This window comes from Phaseolus vulgaris, chromosome 3 (genome assembly GCF_051622355.1).
Source record: "Phaseolus vulgaris cultivar YP4 chromosome 3, ASM5162235v1, whole genome shotgun sequence".
In the NCBI taxonomy this organism is placed as follows: domain Eukaryota; kingdom Viridiplantae; phylum Streptophyta; class Magnoliopsida; order Fabales; family Fabaceae; genus Phaseolus; species Phaseolus vulgaris.
Window position 1 is genome coordinate 51,449,759 of NC_143500.1, and position 10,216 is coordinate 51,459,974.

Sequence of the window (10,216 nt, forward strand, 5' to 3'; positions counted from 1 at the left end):
TGGGGGGTACTAAAATCCACAGCACAATAAAAATAAATAAATGTGAATAAATGAAAATGCAATTTCATGTTGGATTTGTGTTGTACTCATAAATGGAATGCAGAAATGTTCATTCTCCCACTAAGATTATCAAGGTGGATGAAAAAAAAATATGTGAAGGATTTTGTTTTTAGTTCCAAAGGAAGTGGAAGGGAACTAGAGGGCTGATTTTAGAAAAAAATTATGTTCTTTTGTACAAGAGAATATTTAATATTTTTTTACTTGAATTTCTAATCACAATAACTATAATATAAAAAGATAAATAAGTTTTTTTTTTAACTTTTATATATGGATCCAAGACGTAGGACTTGTTATGTATATCTTTTGAACAGTCTCAGTTCTCATATTCGTGACATTTTATGATATCTTAAATGATAAAAGCTTCTCTAGTTATACATTAAGGGTTTGTTTGGATTGAGGTGGGGATTTGTGGGGAGGGGAGGGAGTGGATTAGAGAGGATTAAAGAGGATGTGTGAGGTTGTTTGGATTAAGGGATAATAGAGTGGATTTGTGAGGATGGTTTATTGAAGTTTGTGAGTGATGTGATAGTTAAGAGATAATTTAGAAATTATTTTAAAGATGTAAAATGCAAATTTACAAATTTATCCTTATCATTATTAAAATATAATGAATTATGATTTTTTTTTTGTAAGTTTGAGTTAATTGTTTTTTTCAATATATAATATTTATAATTATTCTTATTTTTTTAATAAATGATAATTTTGTGTTAAATTCAAATAAATTTATTAAATATATTAAAATTTATGAAAGTAATTTTTATTGTTATATACATTTGTTATTTTATATAATTATATATATTTTGTTGATATTATCATTTTATTTTATTATTTTTATTATTTATAATTATATGATGTTATTAATAGTATAATTAAAAATATTTGAAATTATTAAATAAATTTATGTAATATTTAAATTTGTATATTGTATGTATATAATTATATTAATAATTATAATAGTACTAAAATAAATAATACTGTTAATATTTTGAATAATTATATATTTTAAAAATAATGTACAATTTAAACATAGTAGCATGATAAAATTCACATATTTTCATAAATATTATGAAATATTAACTACCAACAAGAAAAAAATTATATTTTATTTTTTATGTATATTTTTTTCTCTCATTTTGTATCCAATAAAAAAAATAACAACTTTCGCTTATCATTAATAAACATTAGATTAACATGAAATAGTCGGTGATTAAAATAAATAAATGAAGTCATTAAATTAGAATCCTAAATGATGTGTCATGAAAATTTAAAAAATTACAAACATAATAATGTCCAATAACACATTAAATTTAACTGACAATCAAAATAAGTTCAACATAAAAAATAATAATAACACAATAAAAATACAATTAATGTTCTTTATTGAGTTTAAGCTCGTGAAGTGTATCTTCAATTCGGTCCAAACGTGTGTGGATATTTTGAATTCCCCCCCAAATTTGTGTTAACATTGCCGAATCATGGGGGATCTCGGGTTGAGGATGACCGCCTGCAACATGAGGCAGTGGAATGTCTTCGTGTTCTTGTTCATGTTCATCGTCAGGCCTTCCAAGTTGCCACACACCATTGACCTCAAAGATATTCATTTTCTTCATGGTTTTTTCCCCGAAGAAGTTATTCCACCCTAACGTGATTGATGACTCTCCCATCAAGTTAATGCCATATAGCAACATGAGGTGTGTGATTAAACAACCATATGAAAGAGGCATATCATTGTCACGACATTTTATCATATGTTGCATGATATAATGAGGCCAATTAATCATCACATTACTTTTTAGGCACCATAACATGAAAACATCTTCATGAACCAACTGCGAGAAGTTGCTCCCCCGAGGACACAACATGTGCACCCATGTGTAATGAAGTAGTCTATCATTCATAGTTAAACTACCTATGTTTCTTATATTTTGGCCGTGCACCTCTTCTCTTGTCATGGTTAATAGGGCTTGTTGACGATCAAAATGTATGTCCTCAGGGATGGTACCAGGGGTTAACAAGAGACCATCATATTTCAGATTCGCCACGTTCATCCAATCCCTATGTCTAATTATAATCTTGTGGGTGCCAATCTGAGTAGCAAGATAACCCTGTGTCGTTAGATGGAGATTTGAATAAAAAACCCTAACCATATCCTCATAATATGGTAGTCTTATACTAAGAAAGTTTTGCAATCCTTGGAAGTTCAAATATTCTTGAAACTGAAAACCAGATGTGGCAAAAAATGGGAAATCTAAGACTTTTGGAGGTATGACTGGTCTTCCATGAAAATTTTCCTCAAATGCAACCATCTGACGTTTCGTTTGGAAATACCGGGAATAATCTAAAACACCCTCCCTCCTTTGTAATGGGATCATAGGAACTTCATCATCATTTCTTCTGCTTTTACCCTTACCCTTGGCATTTTTTGTCTCTTCGTAGATGAAGATGCCATCGATAAAGAAATTCAAACCTATGATGAAAATGTTACGAAACAATGACAAAATAATAGTATATTAGAAAATATCCTCGCACATAAATTTCAAATGAAAAACAGTTCAACAATAATAATATAAGAAGTACAATGTTTGTCTTAAATTAAAAGTAGATTGATTAAATTACAAATTGAAGAACATAAAAACATAATTAAACATAATTTATTGACGCCGAGTCATGATGTTAAACAATTTTGCCATTCTTCGCTCTTTCGGCATACCAAATACTCGCATTGCAATAGCTGGATTTTCACAGAGAAAGTCATAGCATTGGTCCATGACTGCTTCATCTTGAATATTTAGATCAATTAGCATGGACCAAATATCTGAAGGCGAGTATTGATATGAACTCTTACGACGATCATTTTGTACGTGTTCACCATAATAGTCATTTCGTCGTTTGATTTCCGCAGCGATTTCTTGTGATGAAGTGGCTTGTACACGAGCAATGGCTAATACCTCATCAACAGCATCGTTACCACGGTTCATGGAAGCGACACAATTTTGCAGGTTCGTATTCAACATATTGAACTGATTCTCAATTACATCCACCATGGGGCCTTTTCTCTTTGATCCCCTAGATGACGATGTCCCACCGGATGGTTGAGAGGGCGCAGATGGAGTATTACTTGGACTGTCTGTTGATTGAACATGCGCTACAGGTGAGCATGGAAGTTCATGGTCTGCAACATTAAACTCTGGCGGCTCAGGTATGTAGTCCATGTTATGATCGCCTAGGTCCACACTTAAATTTTCCGTGTGCACCTGTCTAGATGCCAATCGGATTGTCCTTTGACCACTTCCAGTGGCCCTGTCGTTTGACCACAACTCCTCCATAAGATTGTAGTGTCGAATGGATTTGGCACGCCACTTATCAGCAGATGGTTTCGCCTACAAAAAGTTGGGTGTTATTATAATAACAAATTAAGGGATATTGTCATATTTAATTATTGGATATTGTCATCTTTAATTACTTTACCTGAATCAAGTTTTCCCAGACTTCGTCCTCGGCCTCAAAACATTTTGTGGCTTGGTTCCAACCAAAACCACTAAGACCACTAAATAGGTCGTGGACCTCCCGCCACCTGTCCTTCAAACATTTTTGTCGGTTCTTTACATTATTTTTCGTAATGGCAGGGAGTCCAGCCTCGTGTAATGCAAGTACAATGTTATTATATCCCTGAGTCGTCCAACTGCCATCGATTCTCGACCCTCGTCGTGCCTCGTCCACCATGGCATTAAGCAGGATAAAATCCATATCCGTGGTCCACTTTGTTGTTTGTGTGAACCCAATGGATGAACTTAGCTGAACATTTTTACTACGATCCATCTAAACAACCATTATGAAAGTTAGGACCAAATAGAGTAAGCATAATATAAAACAACATTTAGTAAAGTATCAATTGTTTACATAATCTTGCCACATTTCATTTGCTATAGTGTCTCTAATGTGTGAACCTAGTCTATGATCATCGTCACGGACTTGAGAAGCTGAAACTTGTATATCTTGTTGCAACAATTCACGATCCACTTCTTCTATTAAAGAGTCATCATTGTCCACTCCGCGAAGAAAGTTATGCAAAATACAACAAGCTAAAATAATATTTGTCATGGTATGCAAATCGTAATGTGGCTCGGTCCCACTAGCTATAATTGGGAAACGTTTTTTCATGACACCAAATGTCCTTTCAATTACATTTCTAAGCGACGAATGACGATGATTAAACAATTCTCTTGAATCCTGTGGTCCTCTTCGAGAATACTCTTTCAAGTGGTATCTAACCCCACGATAAGGTGTTAATATTTTTGGTTTTAACATAAAACCTGCATCGCCAAGATAGTATTTTCCTACAAACATTCCAAGGAAACATCCATTAGTTATGTATATTATCACCTTTGTATCTATTGTTATGAATTCTCAAACACCTTAAACTTGCCTTCTGGAATAACCAAAGGATCCTCTCCTATGAAAGCCTCCTTCAATATCCTCGAATCTGAGGCTGTTCCTTCCCACCCAGCTAGAACATACGTGAATTTCATATCCAAATCACAAGCTGCGAATACGTTTTGAGTTGGCCAATCTTTTCTTCCTCGAAAACGAGGTGCATCAGCACGTGGGACCTTCACACGTACATGAGTGCCATCAATGGCCCCTAAACAATCCTAATGGTAACCAAAATTTCAGGTCTAAACAAATACAAATACAAAAGACATTATGAGAATTGTAAAGGAAATTTGTAATAAACAAACCTTAAAGTAAGGGAAAAATCGATTGTTGTGTAAGATTTGGGGTTGGACATCAATACCATCTGCTTGCTTTATGAATTGTCCTTCCAACATCAAAATTGCATTTAATACGTTGTGAAAGTGACGAGAAACTGTTTCTCCAGACCGATGGAAAAAAAATGAAACACTTCGATTCTTGACGTTATGTCCAATAATATGAAGAAATTTAGCAACTTGTTCTTCAACTGTTGAACGATATGCATCCTTAACAACTTCGGTTGCCCTAATCCGTTCACATAATTGAATGAAAGCTTCTGGTCCCATGCGAATAATGTCACGAGAACGTTCGGTGTGCACCAAATACTCCATCAATTCTTGTCTACGACGCTCTTTTCTTGGTTCAAACTCAGTAATAGAGTTCGTTGTACCACTTAACATACGCAACAAATTCAAACCAAAAGCAATGATGCAAAGGATCATCACTGATGTAAGTTCAGTATTTCTTTTCAATTGTTCTTGTATTTTTGAAATTAGATTCATGTTCGCACGAGTAAGATCATTATAAATTGCAATTGTATCCTCAAATTCTTGCATGTCTTCGTCGTCCCAAAGTGGTTTCCAATTGTTCTCGTTATCCATGTAATCTTGACCTTGCCATTCACAACCATAAAATAGTTTATGGATACATGTGAAATAGTTTATGTTACGAATAACTCTAACCACTTTAAGTTAGAGTTACTATAATAGCATTAGGGTTAGGATTAAGATTATAATTAGGGTTAGGTGAAAAATACTAATAGGGATAAGATGTACTTGGATTCTTATAATTAAATCTATACACAAGTAATAACACTACCAATAATAAAAAGAAATAAACACATAATAATAAAAAATATAAAAAGTAAACATATAATAATAAAAAAAATATAAAAACAGTAAACACAACCAACACATAATAACAAAAAAAATATAAATAAAATTGTAAAAATTAAAAACAGTAAATGCATAAAATAAAAAATTAAACAGTAAAGACATAATAATAAAAAATATAAAAACATTAAACAAATAATAAAAAATATAAAAGCAGTAAACACATAATATAAAAGAATATAAATACATTTATAAAAATAAATAAAATTGTAAACACATAATAAAAAAATGTAAATACATTTATAAATATTAAAAACAGTAAACACATAATAAAAAATCAAATAAAAGTCTAAATATATTTATAAAAGTTGAAAACAGTACATACGTAAAAAAATAAACAACAGAGTAAAAATCTAAAAAAATGCAAATTCAATTATTAAGATTAAAAACAGTAAACATATACAAAAATTAAACAGTATCTTGTTAATAAAAAAAATAAAAACAATAAAGACATAATAAATATATATATATATATATATATATATATTTATAAAATTAAAAACAATACAAATAAAAAAACTAAACAGTAAACACAAAATAATAAAAAATATAAAAACAGTAAAAAAATAAGAAGAAGAAAATATAAATAAATTTTTAAAATTTAAAAACAATAAACACATACAAAATTTTAAATACATTTATAAAAATTAAAAATGATAAATACATAAAAAATAAACAAAACAGTAAATACCTAAAAAAACTGTAAACAACAATTATTAAAATTAAAAATAATAAAAACCTAAAAAAACACATAACATAAAAAGACGTAATAATAAAAAAAATAAAAAATTAAACACCTAATAATATAAAAAATAAAAACAGTAAAAAATAAGAAGAAGAAAATATAAATAAATTTTTAAAATTTAAAAACAATAAACACATACAAAATTTTAAATACATTTATAAAAATTAAAAATGATAAATACATAAAAAATAAACAAAACAGTAAATACCTAAAAAAACTGTAAACAACAATTATTAAAATTAAAAATAATAAAAACCTAAAAAAAACACATAACATAAAAAGACGTAATAATAAAAAAAATTAAAATATTAAAAACGTAATAATATAAAATATAAAAACAGTAAAATCATAAAATAAAAAACTAGTAAACATAATAATAAAAACTGTAAAATCAACAAACACATAATAATAAAGAAAAATAAATACATTCATAAAAATAAAAAACATAACCACATAATAATAAAAAATAACTACATTCATAAAAATCTGAAAAAAAAAACTGTAAACAAGAAAATAAATTAAACAATAAACACATAACAAATATAAATATATTTATTAAAAATAATAACAGTAAATATATACAAAATAAATGTGAATATATTTTTAAAAATTAAAAAAGTAACAGCACATCATAAACTAAACTGTAAATATATTTATAAAAAAATAAATAAAAAAACTTACTTGAAGGTGAAGAGCACAAGAAGAAGCACTGCAAAGAAGAGATGAACTGGAAAGAAGATGCACTGGAAAGAAGAAGAAGAAGAAGCAATGTGATGAAGAGAATGTGGAAAAATAAAAAAAATACATAAAAGAATCCAACATTTTTCTCAATCTCACACAAGGGAGAATCGATTCTCCTTCTACCTTCAAAAACCACAAAATCGATTCTCCCAAATCACTTCTATATAGAGAATCGATTCTGCATCTTTTGAAAAAATTTAAAATCGATTTTCCACCATCAAACAATATGTAAAATCGATTCTATACCATACACAAACATTGGAAAATCGATTCTCTAGCATGTAAGAGATAAGAAAATCGATTCTACAGCTTTTACAGTGATACGAAAATCGATTTTGGAAAAGGATGGAGAGAAACCAGTGCACCAAAAGTGAGTTTTACCTTCCTCAAACCAATTCTCTTTCGTTTTCTTCTTCTTGTTCTGGGCACAGCACAACAATCAAACCTCATCTCATCTCATTTATAGCAAACACATTCAGATTCACGGGTCTACTGTTTTGTTTTGGTCAAGATTCTTCTACACAAGTAGCACTGCGGAGAGTCTAGTGAAAAGAAAACTCTGGCTCAGAACTGCACCATACTAATTCATTCACATGTGCAAGGATAGAAAAGTAAAATCCTATGTCAATAGTATTTGTCAGCTGTAATCGTCTCAAATCTCCTCACTTTTGTGAGGATGAGAAAAACTGCCCCCTCCGCTCACCCATCTTCGCCTGCGCCTTCAAATAAACCGATCCAAACGTAAATCATACCCGCTCGCCCCTCCCTCCTCATTGCTGGCACCCGGAAACAAACACTGCGTAAGCAAACGTGTTATGGATTATTAGTTCTTAGTAAATTTGAAGTAATATGTTATATTATTTGAAGGGAGATGATTAAAAGGTTATATGTTTTTAGAGTTAAATATGTTTTTCGTCCCTCTTGTAGTATAAAAAATTGATTTTGTTTCTGGTCTAAACTTTAGACTATCCAAATATTTATAATATGAAAATTATTAGAATAAGTCATGTTATAAGTAAAATTGGTTGAATTTGAGGTTCCACTTCATCAACATATTGGAAGTAGTTACACTGGTCATCAATCTGCAATCAAAGCACCAACGAATTTTGAAAAAAACTATCAATCTTTGAAAAAATACTAATAATAATTTTGTATAGTTCAATTTGAGATTTCACTTCACCAACACATTGAAAATATTTACAGTAGACATCAATCTACAACAAAAACAACAATAAATTTTGAAAAAAACCTATCAATCTTTGAAAAAAAACTAACAATCATTTTGCATACAGAATGACTTATTTCAATTATTTCCATACTACAATCATTTGGATGGTCTAAAGAACCAGAGACGAAAACCAATTTTGTATTGCTGTAAAGAGGCGAAAACTTATGAAAGAGAAGGATAAAATAAAAGGTTATGTAAATAAGGATGAGGAACATGCAAGGGATATGACGAAGGTCTTAGTAGAGGTGTGAGGATTTGAGGGAATAGATGTGTGAGGATTTGAAAGAAAAGTGTGAAGAAAGTTAGTGTGTTTAGATTGAGTATGTTAGAGTGGATTTGTGAGAAAGTTTATTGAAGTTTGTTAGTGATGTGATGTTGTGGAAGTATTTTTATTTTTTTCAAAAATGTAAAATGTAAGACTACAAATTTACCATTGTCTTTATAAAAAATAAAATAATCAAATATTATATATTTTTGTGTAAATTTAGATTAATTAAAAATATTAGTAGTATAATATAATACAATTCGAGAATTAATTTCTGGAAAAAAAAAATACGAGTTACTTGACGAAAAAATAATTTACATGCAAAATTTTGAATATGTAAAAAATTGTCAATTGTTATATGGAAATAAAAAATTTAAATATTCATAAATTTAAAAATTGTAATTAGAAAATCCTTTTGTATTAAATGTAAATAGTATTATTATATTTATAATTATTATTATTATATAATTTGTTTATTATAAATAAGTATATATTTTTTTATTCAAATTTTATTTTATTATTAATTATTATTATTATTTCATTTTATTAAAATATTTGTGTTAGATAAATTTATTTAATAAAAATAAATTCAAAAATAATCTCATAACATGAGGTAAATTTCCTATTTAGTACCATTTACACTTTTATTTCCCTAACTAGCACCTTTTTGTTTTTATTTCCCTATCTAGCATCCTTTTATTTTTTATTTCCCTATCTAGTACCATTTCAAAAATAAATAAATAAATTATTTTTTTTTTATAATTTTAATTTTGAATACATTAAAAAGTAAATATTTTTAATGTTTAAAATAGTTAGAAATATAATTAATGAATAAAGAAATGAGTTTTTATAAAATAAAAATAAAAAATAATAATAAATTTAAAATTTTTAGTTTAAAATTATTTTTTTAAGAATGAAGAAAATAAAAAATTAAACCCTACAACAACATAAAAATTGAATCTATAAACATAAATTAATATTTATTTTTATTATTATTGATGATGTAATCATGTTAATTTCAAGTGAAAAATACATGACATAATTAAAAAAAAAAAATCAAAGTCGTAATAATTGAATTGTACTGATATCCTAAGATATATTAAATAAGGTAGAATCTGAAAAAAAAATTGTGTATACTAAAAAAACAGAAATCCTCTCTATATATAAGTATAAATAATATTTTTTCTATGTAAAATACACGTAACTTTCTTTTAACCCTTTCATCCGGTTTTTATCTTTTAATATCTTAAATATGAAATAATTCAAAAGGACAAAATTAGAATATATTTTAATTTTTTTATAACTTTTTAATTATAATTTATAATAATATATGATAGAAACTCCCTATTTAATGTACATATTGTTTTATTTTTTTATTCTTAATAATATTGTAGAGTCATAATGCAAAATTCACAGTGATATCAAGATACTAAAAATAAAAAAGAAATTAAAACATAGTGGAGAAAAAAAATTAATAGGAAGTGACTACTACATATATAGATTACAAGAATAATTGTTCACATTATATACAG